The sequence below is a fragment of the Triticum aestivum genome, chromosome 4B, assembly GCF_018294505.1.
Source record: "Triticum aestivum cultivar Chinese Spring chromosome 4B, IWGSC CS RefSeq v2.1, whole genome shotgun sequence".
Taxonomy (NCBI): domain Eukaryota; kingdom Viridiplantae; phylum Streptophyta; class Magnoliopsida; order Poales; family Poaceae; genus Triticum; species Triticum aestivum.
Window position 1 is genome coordinate 655,738,417 of NC_057804.1, and position 15,058 is coordinate 655,753,474.

General features: G+C 46.1%; 2 long non-coding RNA genes and 1 pseudogene across 2 annotated transcripts; 1 reads left to right on the forward strand and 2 right to left on the reverse strand.

Annotated features, from left to right (window-relative positions):
- Positions 1–6,497: 6,497 nt before the first annotated feature.
- On the reverse strand, positions 6,498–7,318 carry LOC123089678 (uncharacterized). Its single transcript, XR_006442346.1, has 2 exons — positions 7,246–7,318; positions 6,498–6,739 (listed from the first exon to the last, which is right to left on the reverse strand). It is a non-coding gene; the product is annotated as an uncharacterized lncRNA (long non-coding RNA).
- Positions 7,319–7,473: 155 nt separating this feature from the next.
- Positions 7,474–8,613, reverse strand: LOC123089680 (uncharacterized). The gene is made up of 3 exons (XR_006442347.1): positions 8,430–8,613; positions 8,087–8,230; positions 7,474–7,635 (listed from the first exon to the last, which is right to left on the reverse strand). It is a non-coding gene; the product is annotated as an uncharacterized lncRNA (long non-coding RNA).
- A 4,212-nt stretch (positions 8,614–12,825) lies between these two features.
- Positions 12,826–13,724, forward strand: LOC123089681 (coniferyl alcohol acyltransferase-like; annotated as a pseudogene).
- The last annotated feature ends 1,334 nt before the right edge of the window (positions 13,725–15,058 follow it).

A 15,058-nucleotide genomic window follows, 5' to 3' on the forward strand; every position in this document is an offset into this window, starting at 1 on the left:
TACAGGAGATCCTGCTGAAGCTGCCGACCAAGGACGTCGCACGGTGCTGCTGCGTTTCCAAGCTGTGGCGCCGGGTCGGCAGCAACCCCTCCTTCCGCAGCCTCCACTCCATGGCTGGTCATGTCGTCTCCGCGGCCCAGATCTCAAAGACCTTGCTCGTGTCTGAGAGGTGCCAGGCCGGCCGGAGCGATGAGGCCATCATCTTCGATGCGTCGTCGGGCAATACCATGTGCTGCGTCCCCATCCCCGGCGGCTATAGCCTAGCCAACATCTGTAACGGCCTCCTCTGCTTCGTACACCGCTATGGCCGCGATGACCCCGGTCCCGAGGCGCCGGTGGTGGTGTGCAACCCTGTCACCGGCGAGACCCTGGCGCTCCCCAGGGCGCCTCCGCTAATGGTCACCCCCAAGGGCACGTACAGGCACCAGTTGGCCTTGGGATTCGGCCCTCCCACCAAGGAGTACAAGCTCTTCCGGCTATCGACGCACTCTCTTTCCTCCGAGCAGCGCGTGGAGGTGGACGTGTACACCCTAGGCGATGCCGATGGATGGCGCCATCATTCGTTTCTCTCTCCGTGTCGCCCGACGAAAATCTCGCCGCTGGTGTCGATGGACGGCAAGCTGTACGTGGTAACCAATGGCTGGAAGCATGGCTACGGCTGGAATGAGATTCCCAGAAGAATATTGGTGATTGACGTGGCGACGGAGTTGTGCCGCACGTACCCACTTCCGGACTACGAGTGTTTTCACTTCGAGAGCCCGCCGATGGGTGCCTTTGAGCTCAGTGGCCGGCTGTGCTTCGCCGCGCATGCCCTCAGCTGTAGACGGCCTGAAACTAATGTCATCCACTTTTGGGTCATGTCACCGTCGGAGGGCGACGAGGACGAGCAACCAGACTGGGAATTGCACTACAGCTTCCCCATAGTAGAGGGACGACCATGCTTTGTGTTTCACAGACCATGGGCCTGCTGGCTAGACCACGATGAGATATTGTACTACGCCTGCGCTGGCGTATTGCACAGGTATAGCATGAGACAAGGCTCGTCTGTTGACGTATAATGTGCTGCCTAGTCTCTTCCATCAGATCGGTCTTTTGGTTGCATTGACTAGAGCATGCAGTTCTACATGGTATCGGAGCCAAGAGGTCTTGAGTTCAAGACCCGGCTGGCGCAATTAAATTGCAGCCCACTTTCGGTCCACGTTTATGCCTGAGGGAGCCACACGTGAGGGAGAGTGTTGACGTATAATGTGCTGCCTAGTCTCTTCCATCAGATCGGTCTTTTGGTTGCATTGGCTAGAGCATGCACTTCTACATCGTCGACTTCCAACGGTGGATTTCTATTACTCTCGCATCTCACCTTTGAGTTGTCGCCATCCCAGGATGATGATGAAAACAAACACCAGTTTGAGCATGCAATGCTAAGTCTACTACGATGATGCTATCAGTAAATCAACATAGCTCTTGAGCCGTGGGTTTTGCTCAACAGCATGCCAATATACCATGTGATTTGCTGATTTTGTATATATACACTACAGAAACTTTGAAATATTGGTTATATACCTCTTGGTTTAGTATTTTTTTCCTTTTTCTTTTAATTGATTAATTAATCAGCTCGGCTAAATATCTGAGACTTAGTTAATTATGTCTTACTCAATGTTTTATCCGTCAGATCTTACGCAGAGATCCATGCAATTTTTTCTTTTTATATGTAATTTCTATCTAACAATGATGATGTCACAGATATTACACCCATTAACTTATTTATCTTAACATGCAAATTTGTCACCTCATCATACAATCATGTATGGAAAAGCACCTCAGCATGCAATCATGCTCAGAGAAAGGGTTCGGCTCTCCTGCTGGGATCCCCGCACGCCTTATGCTACTGTTGGGAGCTCTATACACATTATGTTGCTGGGATCCTTTTCACAAAAAAGGAGGTGGAAGATTTCAGATCCACGGTGAAACTCAAGCCTACTATATTTTTGTGTGTGTTTGGTTTTGGAAGTGGGTGGGTGGCCCCCGACATGTAGGGCCTCAAAGGGCAATTTAGGATCTTTTTTTAAAAAGTAGGAAGGTCCCGGCCTCTACATCAGAAAGATGCATGCATCCATTTATTAAAAAAGTGTCCAAATAGTCTCAGTACAAAAATAGGCTCACTCCGAGCTGAAAGAAGAAAATAAAGGGCAATTCTAGGTGGCTGCCAACTGTTTATAGGATTGGTAGTCTGATTCCGTTTCGGCCGTGTCCGGGTTTCTCCACCATCAACAACGGTTGAGCATCTCTGTGGGTCACAAAAGGATTGTAATAGTAGCACATTTTTTTGAGAATAGTTATATCACATTATTAGTCACGCTGAGGCAAATTAATCATGGAGAAGAACATGAGAAAAAGATTTATAATGTACCTTTGGTGTTTCAATAAATTAAACTGGATTGGAACTAGGCTTGAAATGTAAGGGATTGCATCAAATTGAGAGAGAAATTATGTGCATATAAATTGGATTTAGCAAAAGCTTATGATAGGGTTGATTGGCACTTCTTGGAGAGTATGCTAAGGGCGTTGGGCTTTGCCCCAGGTTGGATAAATTGGATTATGGCCTGTGTTATGTCAGTAAGATTTTCTGTGCGCTTCAATGCTCAACTTTTGGAAGCTTTCGCCCCTTCATGTGGTATTAGACAAGGAGATCCTTTATCACCGCACTTTATGTTTGTGCCTGAGGCTCTATCTTTGGTGCTACTGGATGCGTGTAGTAGAGGATTTCTTATGGACTTTAAGATCAATAGGCATGCTCCATGAATATCACATCTTTTGTTTGCTGATGACTACCTGTTATTCTTCAAGGGATCCATTAATCAAGCTTTGACAATTAAGAATATTATTTCCACTTATGAGAAGGGAACTGGTCAGGTGCTGAGCCCAGATAAGTGCTCTATCATGTTTGGAAAAAAGTGCAGTGTGGAAATTCAAGTGGCCGTTATGGTAATCCTTTGCATCACTGCGGAGGGATTTGAGGACAAATATCTTGGGCTTCCAGTGCCTCAAGGTAGAATGAAAGCCGGTAATTTCAATTAACAAAAGAAAAAGATCTCAAGATTTTATCAGGTTGGTTAGAAAAATATGCATCTTGTGGAGCAAAGGAAACATTTAATAAATATGTGCTTCATGCCCTCCGAGTGTATGTCATGGGTATGTTTAAGTTTCCGGCTGCATTGTCTGAGGAGTTATCACAGATTATAAGGAATTTTTTGTGGGGTGATGAGGAGGATAAGAGCAAGACTCATCGACTGGCTTGGGATCAATTGACAAGTCCTAAAGCTGAGGGAGAGATGGGATTCCGAGATCTCAAACTTTTTAATCAAGCGCTGTTAGCGAAGCAGGCGTGGAGGTTGGTGGTCAACCCTGATTCTCTGTGCGCCAAAGCGGTCAAGGCAAAATATTACCCACAGGGACTTATCCTCGACATTGTATTTCCTCTGTCGGCCTCACTGCCTTGGCAAGCTCTTATGCATGGATTGGAGTTGCTGAAATTGGGAGTTATTTGGATAGTGCGTGATGGCTCTAATATTAATATTTGGAGAGATAACTGGCTCCCAAGGCACTCTGGACTTAAAATTACGGCAAGGAAGAGTAGGACGAGAATGAAATGGGTGTCTGATTTGATTCTGACTGGTCCAAAAGGATGGGACGAGAATTTGGTTAGGCACCTATTTTACCCACATGATGCAGAAGAGACCCTTCAGCTGCGTATTCCATCTTCAGGGGAAGGTGATTTTGTTGCATGGCGCTTTGAGAAGACGGGGATGTTTTCAGTTAAAAGCGCGTACAAGCATGCACTCACGTTAAAGGAACAAAAAGAAGACGAGGGGCAATACAGAGATGCAACATTGGGGGAGAGGAAAATTTGGGACATCATCTGGAAGGCCAATGTTCCTCAGAAGATCCATATTTTTGCATGGCGGGTTGCTACCAATAGTTTGACTGTCCAAGTAAACAGAATGGCGCACCACCAAGCGGTTCTCAGTACGTGCTCGATATGTGGAGTGGAGGACGAGAATATGTTTCATGCGCTTATTATTTGCCCGAAGGCTCATGCGTTGCGTATGGCCATGAGAGATATTTGGGAGTTACCTACGGAGGATGCATTCAGGTATACTGAGTCGGAATGGTTTCTTGTTCTTCTAAGTCCAGTGGGACAGTCTGTGCGGGACAAAATTATTTTCATTTTTTGGAGAGCCTGGCACTTGAGAAATGATTTGATTTTTTGGCAAGGGCACAGAGTCAGTCACAAATTCGACCAATTTTGTTGATAATTATTGGTCGTCCTTTGGCACATGTCATTCAATGCCATTGGATGATTCTAAGAATAAATGGGAAAATACGATGAGTGGTCTAAAAAGTGATCCAAATACTTTGGAAGTTCAGATGGGTTGGAAACCCCACCTTCTGGTTATATCAACATTAATGTCGACGAGCTTTTTGAAAAGTATTAGCGTGGCAAGTGTGAGTGTGATGGCTAGGGATTTTGCTGGCAAAGTCATGATTTCTTCGTGGGACTATACATTGGGAGGTGTAATAGCGTGGAGGAAGCGGAACTCCGAGCTTGCATTGCTTGTCTCTATATTACTACTAGATCATTGATGGCGTGCGTTGCTGCGCCCGTTTATTGGTTCAATGTAATTATAGGAATCATGTAAATATATGATGCCATGAAGGAGGTCCAATATGCTCCAAATTTAGGCTGGTCACCGCAAAGACCAGCAACTTGATTGGCCACACCAGAGCAAGGATAATAATATGGCAATAGCACACTGCCATGTAATCTAAAGTCAATCAAATAACCAACATTTATAATACTCTCTCGATTCACTATTATAAGATGTTTTTGATATTTTAATATGGACTACATATAGACTGAAATGAGTTGACAAACCCGTTAAAACACATTTATAAACATCCAATTCAGAAAGTTAGAAGATCTTATAATAGTTTGCGGAGGGGTAGTAATTTGTTACATAGGATCTAATGCAGTCCACCGCATCAATTGTTTTTGGGATATGAACACATCGACCGATCCCTCGTGCATACCATCATATGAGAAATATGTAGCTAGCAACAGTTGATATCAAAATGCTTTCAAGATGCTTATGGGATGGGTAGTAGTAGATAGTATAGTCTCATCATCAGAATCTGCATCATTCAAGTATCTTGATGCAATATGATAAAACTATCAAAGATAGCTTCTTTTTCTGTTCTGCAATAGATGAAGGAAAACAATCAGTATTCTACATGTCAAAAAAAAGCAGCACTAAATTTATTTCATATACATGTAGCATGTTGGCGCTCAGTTCTTAAGAGAAGAGAAATAAACATTAAGGCATCAACACGTAGCTCATGACCAAATAACTTAACTATTAGGTATATCATGTAAAAAATATTCAATGTTTAAAAAAAATCCGGGGTTGACCAGCACAGCTTAAATAATTCTATCAAACAAACTACAAATAGTATTGAAGACAAGAAGGCAGGAATCAATAAAAATATCTATTTTAACATAAGTATATGCTTACATATCATGTATACAATGTAAAAGAGTATAACATCTAAATGGAAAGTTATTCACCTCACATTTCCAAATGTCCATACCAACCGGAGGACCATATCTTGCAAGTTGGGAGTATGGAGCAGAATGGAAATTCAATTACCTTTCTAAGAAAGTGAAGTGGACAATTCAAGTTAATCTTTAAAGGACAAAACCTAAGAGGAATGCACTTTGGATGGCATTCATTGGTGCTAGGATGTAGTTATATGAAAAGGGGAATAAAAATGGGATTCAGAGAATCAGACAAGACGCATACATAAAAATTGGAATAAAAATGGGATGTAGTTATATGAAAAGGGGAGTCTGAGTATCGGACAAGATGCATATAAACATTGGAATTTAACCCCCAAAATACTAACCAAAACAGATAAACACCAAGAAGTGAGACAACAATCCGCTTACATCTTCAAACACCTTCCCTACACAAAAGCTCTGCAATGTCTTGACATACAGAACTGTGCAATGTCTTGACATACAGAATTTACCAAAGTGACTTGTGTCCTCAGCCGTCAGATCGCGGCGTTGACGCCCGAGATTGGCTGGTCGTTGTACCAAGTATCGTTACACCATTTTTAGGGTCCCATCGCATGTCACGGTCTGCCAAATTAAAAGGGCTGCTGCTATCGAAACTGATCTGGCTGTTCTGTCATCGACTGGCCGCAAAAAAAACTATGTACGAGAGGCCTGGGCATGACAATTGAGAACTAACATCTCTTCCAAGCAGGTGGTCACCATTTTTATGGGCTTCTTTGTGTGCTTGAGCCAGGCAGCCTGACGTGGAACGACTGCTGCTCCAGAAGCCTATTTCTGTTGCCTTTCCATTCACTCGACCGACGCGTGTTTTCTGGTTACTATAATAACTGACCATGATAAAAACTCACTAAAAAAGCTGATCTAAAATATAACCAGACTATTAGCATTCTCCCCTGTATCTTTGAGCCAGCGAAAATTATGTCGTTCACATTCTGTGTCCGCTCAATGCAAATGAAAATTCCCTGCCCCATCGAATCATTCAGTCATGTGACCAGCGACAGAATGATGGTGATGAAGCTTCAGTTCCAGAATCACAATTGAAGCAAAGAACAGGGCTGATGGAGAAACTTTTAGTTCTGGGATTGCCACGCCATCATTCTTGGTCTGCAAATGCAAAAGGAACATTCTTATACTATAATCAGATAGTTTGAAGCGTATTTGCTACTTGCTAGATTCTTCTACTTAAAATTTATTTATTTTACTTTTGATGATGATTCTAACATCTGTTTAACTGTTCCTTGCTGGTATTTCTAGCAGCTCCATCCAATCCAATCCAACTATAACCGCATTAATATTACACCATATATATTTGTGTGGCTTAATCCATTTATATTCGATGCCATCCTAATCTATTTTGGATGTTACACATTAAGAAGTTATGTCAGCTCACCAAACATATGGGGAATGATTGATGCAATACTGTCTAATTTTTTTACAAACTAACTTTGAACAAGAAGTGTAACCCAAACCATGTCCTTTTCACATATCCGTGTCGTTCAACTATACTCAAATATTTGCATTGTTCTATTGACATGATAGACGGGCGCGGCAACACGTGCATTCATGTTCTAGTGTCTTCACATACAGAATAGCCTATCTAATAAGTTTACCTCTTCAGATCATGGTCAAACTATACAGAATTGTCTCCATCTCTTCCAATAATTGGTGTCAGAGGATTCACAAACAGCACGAGGCCTGATCCACGGAGAAAGATGAAATAAAGTCCAAATTAGTGCTTTGAGATTTCATCCACCAGTACAATGGGGCAGATGAGTAGAGGCCTAGTGTTCGAGGAGAGTAGGGGAGCTAGGAGGGAATTTCACAGGAGCTCACCAACAACAGTTCTGAAGCATCATGACAATGAGGAGAAGACGGTCTGATGCAATAGATGAGGGAGACAGGACCGCCGACATCCCCGACATTGACCAGGTCTTCCACTACCTTTGTCCACCGGCTTAGCCTCCAACTCCAGATAATTGTGAAAATTGTCGTCGTCATTACTTTGCTCCATAATAAGTAGTGACGAATATTTGGTTCAGACAAAAAAATTAGCATGCAATAGTTGAGATAGATATGCCTAAGATTACAACTGAAATTGATTCTTTAGTTTATTTATCGGATAAGAACAATTCTGAACAATTATATGGACTTCATCTAGGGACTGTACAATTCATTTAGATGTCCAATGTATCCATTCATGAAAGAGTTCGGTCCAGAAGCAAAAAATCTAAGAACACTATCCAGCCAATGAGCAACTAACTTCTGTTTGGGTTATGAGTTCAAACAAGGCCAAAACTCCAAATTCTGTACCAACATCTATTTGAATTAACTAAACCTCGAGAACATAAAAGGTGTCATTTGTATGTGGTTCTTCCAAAAAAAGGTTGCCAACGTGATGTGTACATGGACTATAAAATTACAGGAGTCCTTCATTGGGTTTCAATTACTTACTTCATCAGCGGCCTGCCGCCCGCTATCTCGTTGCCTCGGTGTCATCTCAGATCTGCATCAACCACAACATGGCATGCTATGGTCCTATGACTTGAGCTCTGTGATGACCAAACAGTATTGCAAGGGAGGATATGGCAGTTGCAGCTGCGCGCCATGAAAATCAAATGAAGAACCATGGAAATTGGAACATCCAGAATTCAGTTAAATGATAGATCATTCTACACTGACAAACCCTAACTTATTACCCCTATCTGTAGCACCTCGGCCGGACAAACAGATTGTTTAGCACCTCAATTGGTTGAGTTACAAAACCCTATAATGCATCGAGGGAGAAGAAACTTACTGGTGGGGAGAGCAACGGCGACTGTACGGCACGGAAGGGGGCGGCCAGCGTGATGAGGTGGGCGGCTCCGTTCAAGCAGGATGAGGTTGGCGGCTTCGTGCTGTCGGGTTGACGCGGTGGATTTGAGCACTGCCGGTGGGGCGGCCTCCAACCTAGCCGTCGCGCGCCTCCGCCGTCGCCACCTCTGCTGCCAGCATCGCTCGTTCCCTGAGGGCCGAGAGAGCGAGAGGAAGGGGGACGGGGTTGACTGTTGAGCACGGCAAATGGGCCAAAACAACGCGATACGAGCCCAATTAACCACAGGGGCCCAAAAAAGCTACCGGAGTAGCTGCCCCTCGGACGGCCCATCTCGCGAAAAACATCCCAGGAAGATCCAGTGGCCAGGAACGGCCAGCACATGAAAACGAATGGTCAAGATGTTGAGTGCGTGAGAGGGCTGGGATGATGCTCAGTTTTAATATATCTAAATATAGGTATAACACTTCATTCTCCAATAATTTTAGAGACTGGCTGTGCTTTTGTTGCGGTGATTTTTGCAAATGAATTTGATGATAGACCAGCTCTGCACGATCTGAAGAAGGAAGCATGGGGTATTTCTAAGCTAATGGATAGCTTCAGAGTTTCAAAGATTAGACGTTCGGCTAATGAGGTGGTCCATCTAATAGCCAAGTTTAGTTTTGATAACAGAGTGGATGGGATTCTTGTTAATGTTGTACCGCCCTATGTGGTGAACTCTGTAATGAATGATTGTAACACGTCCTTTGGTTAATTAATATATGAGGTGGTGTTTAAAATAAATTTGAGAGAGAAATTTTCTTGTCAATTCAACAAATGTGTCTGTGTTGATTTTGGAGATCGCTGCGATAGAGGTAGAAATATCCGATAGAGGTAGAAATTTTCTTATCAATTCAACAAATGTGTCTGTAATGAATACTATGTTGTCACTGATGCATCCATCAGGTGATAAAGTAAGCCCGGGAAAGCAATGATATGACACTGATCCTATTGTGGGGGATTGACATCATCTCCCAGGGCCCTACACACCCACATATCGAGCGAGGCGCACGTACGCACATAATTCCCCATGGAGCTCGGTTAAATTGGACGCAGCAGCGGTCCGACGGCGGGCCGGAGGAGGATCTGTGGCACCATCTCGTCCGGCACGTACGGTGTCAATCGGTGAATACATATGCATGGAATTTAGGTGGTTCGGATCCTAAAAATACTACTACTACCATCAGGAAGTAATTAGTGTGCCCACAAGGAGTCCGACTTGATACCTGCTTCGACTCCAACTCGGCAACTCGTGCTCTAAAATAGACACCCTGCGATCACAAGCTGGTCGATTCCATGTTGCCGGATTGCTGTTGCCCATCTATCTGTAACGATGGGGCGTCGTCTTCGTCACCATCTTCGTCTATCCATGACGACGGGACGTCGTCGTCGCCATCTTCGTCGCGTTGAGGCTCAGAGCAGCAGCCACAGCAGGGAGATCCCTAGGGAGATGCTCCAAGAGATCCTAGTGAAGCTGCCGACAAAGGACGTGGCCCGGTGCTGCTGCGTCTCGAGGCTGTGGCGCAGTGTCGTCAGCGAGCCCTCCTTTCGCCATCTCCACGCCGCCAATTACGCCACCGCTTTGTCGGCGGACACAGAAGTCTTGTTCGTCTTGACGACGTGTGAGCCGGGCCGGAGCGACGGTGCCAGCATCTTCAGCATGTCTTTGGGCAAGGCCATGTTCTCCTTCGACATCCCCAGCGGCTATGACCTCGCCAACGTCTGCAACGGCCTCCTCTGCTACGTGCACGGCAGCGGCCCCGAGGCGCCGGCGGTGGTATGTAACCCTGTCACCGGCGAGACGCTGGCGCTTCCCAGGGCACCGCCGCTCACAGGAACCAAGGATAAGACACATCTCTTCGCCTTGGGATTCAGTCCACCCACCAATGAGTATAAGTTGTTCAGGTTCTCTAAGGTGCACATGGCCGTGTACACCTTAGGCGACACTCGGCGCTGGCGGCAGCACTCGTTCCACTCACCATCTCCAAGTAACTTAATAGCTTCATGTGCAGATTCCCATCCTTCTAAAAACATGGAAAAAATGAAAAATTAGTTCGACCAGCTTAAAATAAGTAACATAAAACAAAATAATCATATAGAGTCACTCACATTTTAGAGTGCCCCTTTTCGATCTGTCACCAATAAACATATTAGCTCTCTCTGAATAGAATATTAGACTATGGCTCATAAACTGATCTCCAATTTTATTGCGCAACTTTTTCTTGACAACATTCATAGTGAAAAGTATCTCTTAGACAGATGTTGCGGCAACTGATAATACCAGTACTATCTTTAGAAATTGAGAGAACACTGGTCTCCCTGTTAAATATCTTCACCTAATCTTGTCTCGCTTCTTAGAATTTCTTGTGTATTATGAAATTCTCTACCAATTAGCGGAATCATAAGGCAACTCATCCAAATTAATTTCTCTTTGAATAGAAGGCTTTGAAAGACTGTTTGCAGCGACAACATTTGATGCACCTCGCCTGATGGGTGGCCGTGAAATGCATCATCATTTGGATCTGTCGATCCATTTTTTTAATTTCATAACCTAGATCAGCCAGTACGTGGAGTATAAACAATTAAAAAATTAGGGTACACATGATAGAGAAGCAACGTGGTGATACGATCTCAGCACCTCGAATATGGAGTTTTGCACAACAATCGCCGGGCGCCGGCGCTGCGGCCGACCTGCCGGTGTCTGACGGCCGATCGAGGGCGAACAGGAGAAATAGACGGAGAGGCGAACAGGAAAGACAAGTCTTGGTTCGTGTACTGCGGCTGCGGACCTGCGGTGAAGAATAAAATAGGGGCACCAACAGGCTAGGTACAGACCCAATTTATTATTGGGCTTTTGGGCTTTTTTTATTAGGCTGTTTTCTTGGCGTTGAAACTTAATGGGTTCAACCCTTGTTTTTCATTGGGTTCATAGCAGTATGTACGTATGTACGTGTACTAGACCAGGAAAGATCGTTGGGTTCATCTGAACCCATCCGGCTGAAATCCTGACTTGGCCGCCACTGCTGATCGACGGCAAGCTGTATGTGGTGACGATAGGTTGGAAGCGAGTGTTGGTAGTCGATGTGCTTACTGAGACATACTGCACGTACCGTCTCCCAGAGCATGAGACTCTCGACTATGCCAAGCGGCTAATGGGTGCCTTCGAGCTCGACGGCCAGTTGTGCTTCGTCAAACACGTCTGTTACGTGGGCCCCCACTTTTGGGTCATGTCACTGCCGAAGGATGACAAGCCTCCACAATGGGATCTGCGCTATAACTTCCACATCAAGGAACCTTTCTACATCTTCAGGCCATGGAGCGCCTGGGCTGACGATGGCGACAAGATGCTCTGCTACATGAACGACGAAACTTTGTACAAGTATGACACGAGAACATGCTCACCGCTGATGCCTGACCAGGGTCAACAGCTGCGGTGGGACCAAAGGCTCCAGATCCCGGTGTTTCAAATATCAGGGAAAATTTTGAAATGCGACTTTATCATCCGTGGGGGTTATCGCCCCACCCTGCTCTCGCCTCTCACCTTTGCGTTACCGCCTTCCCAAGCTGATGAAGACAGAGAAAAATACAGACGCCAATTCAAGCACACCCTGTCAAGTGTACTATATGGTACCATCAACAAATTAAGAAGAAGAAAGCAAAAGGAAAAAGAATAGATGACAAAAGTTATACTCATTTGTTGATAGCTGATGTCAACTAAAAGCATTAGAAAATCAATAACATATGCATACATATCGGCGTGGAATCATGTTAACATGCATCTTTTTTCCTTCTAAGAATGCATGCATCTTCGATCTGGTGATATATTTGTGTATATTATCATTTTGGCATCCAAAGCGCTGCTCCAGCCAGTACAAAAGATTCCACGCTGACTTTGGAATTTTCAAGGTTAACTCCTACTGCAACATTTGTATATATAGTACTTCAGGGCATGGAAGGGAAAACGTATCTCAGAGACAGCAGGTCAGTTTCTTTGCGTGTTCGAGTGACCTGCAGGAGTATCGTCAAGGCCTCCGTCACACGGCCCGGCGCCGTGCTTCCCGTCTCCAACCTCGACCTGCTGTATTATCCATAGTTTTAAATAGTCGGCTATACTCCGTTATAGCCTTTTCAGCAGAGTTCTGCTAAATAGTCGTCTTCATAAATAGTCCGCTATACCTCCGCTATAGCTGATTCGAAGGCCCATCGCTATTTTTCATAGCCCGCTATTTAAACATTGGTATTACCCAATGCCGCTCTCGATGGGGCCCTCCGCCAGCGGTGGCTTCGTCAACGTCGTCGCCGCCTTCGAGGGCAAGTTGTCGCCCCTGCTGGACCACTTTTTTCCGCTCGCAGGCCGCATCGTGGCCAACCCGCGGACATGGCTCCCAGAGGTGCACTGCGACAACCAGGGCGCGGAGCTCGTCGTCGTTGAGGTCGGCGTGGCGCTAGGCAGCCTGGACTTCGGCGACATGGACGCGTCGCTGGCGAGGGTCGGCATCCCCGTCCAGTACGACGCGGGCGCCGCGCTGTCGGTGCAGCGGGTGCCGTTCGCCTGCGGCTGGTTCATTGTGGCCTGGACCCGGAGCACTAACCACGGCCTCGCGGATGGGTGCACGCTGTGCATGATCGTAGACGCATGCTCTGAGCTCACGCGGGCCAGGACGATCGTTGCCACCCCGAACTTTGACTGATACTTGTTCCGCCGTCGCACCACGCCGTCGTACGGCCCTTCGGTGGGCGAGTTGTTCATGCCGCTGGTGAGCAAGCGTCTCGTCAACGCCCTCATGGCCGGGGGTTCCTTGGTCTGCCGCACCTACTACGTCGAGGAGCGGGACCTCGCCATGCCGCACGTGCAGGCGACCGGCGACGGGGAGCACGGAGCGAGCCACGTTGAGGCGGTGTCTGCATACCTATGGAAGGTGTTCGCCGCCACCGTGGGCTTGTCGGACCAGAGTTGCCGCATGGGCTCGTGGGTGAACGGGCGACGACGTCGCACCACCGCGCCGGAGGAAACCAGGCGCAACTACGTCGGCTACGTCACGGCATTTGCGGTGGCCGATGCGAGCACAGACGCGATCCAGCGGCGGCCGCTCCCTGAGATCGCGTCAATGATGCGCGAGTCGATTAGGTCGACGACCACCGACGAGCACTTCCAGGAGCTGCTGGACTGGGTTTGTCACATAGTGACTGACATGTGGGCCCACATATGATAACGGTCCCACATATCATAATGCATGCCTTAGGTGCTGGTCCAAATAAACGGAGTTGACTATCCAGTCATGACAGCGTGATGGGTGGGTCTCTCCTCTCATAAACACGTTTAATTTGTCTAAACCGGTAACTATGCAAAAGCGATAGTTTTTAAGAAATTTTTAGAACAAAAATGGTAGGTTCTTTTATAAGAAGGGGGTAGTTTTTGGGACAAATACCTTCAGTTGGCAATGAGTAACCAATAATACGTCATGGGCCAGTGAAGGAGATGAAATTTCATATACTCCCTCCTTTCAGTTTTTAACTCAAAAATCTCCTCAACCTAGACAAATGATGAGTGAAGAAGCAAATTCCGTACTTTGCAAATCTATCGAATTAGTGAATGAGATGAAATTAAGGGTGGCTCGTAAGGCCTTGGAAATTTGGTCCGTGTCAACCAACGATCAAGTGATGGATGTGCTGACGAAGCAGAACGATGCACAACAGCTAAGACAGACAGCTTTGTTAACTGATTAGTTGTGATTGAGGGGAGTGTAAAGATTTGGGAGTTGTATCGGCACACCTAATTAGTCAACTTGTATGCATGAGGGTAAATCCAAATGAAATCATACCAGATCATAATAGTGTGCCATGCTTGAGTAGAGGAGCCATTGGCCGTGATATAACACATATTAATTGGTCTACTATGAGAACCACTAGCCTAATGAGCCAACTTGTGTGCATGAGGGTTGTTTAGCATCCGATCTTGAGGGACGCAACTACCAATTTAGTGCCACATATATATGAGGAGAGGCGCCAATAACCAGCTATATATAGGAGCACATAGTTGACTTGGCCTGCTACTACCTAATTAGTTGATGTCTGCACATGCATATGTCTATAGTGTACGTTCACAGATAATGAGAGCAAGCAATGCATGCCCGTGGCGTGCTCCGCAAAAAAACCAGCCAATTCCAGCTAGTGCCATGAGGGCACATGTACTGTAAGCAGCGCGTGGCTTGTTGTAAACTACGTACATAGGGTCAGAGCATCGATCCATGAGGGTACACGATCTGATTCTGATCTGATCATCAACACGTACACAACCTCTTGCATCATGTACAATCCGGCTATAAATACCACCCAAACAACCCGAACATACAGCAGTACAATCACATACACATGCGACTAGCTTCCTCAATCAAAGCTCTAGCAATGGCGCCGCCGCCATCGTCCAAGCTCGCCCTCCTGCTCCTTGCCATGGCACTGATGGTCTACACCGTTCGCGGTTGCGGATACAACTGCCCGTCCCCGTCTCCGCCGCCGCCGCCACCACCACCGCCGTCGCCACCGCAACCGGCGTACCCCCCGTCGCCACCACCACC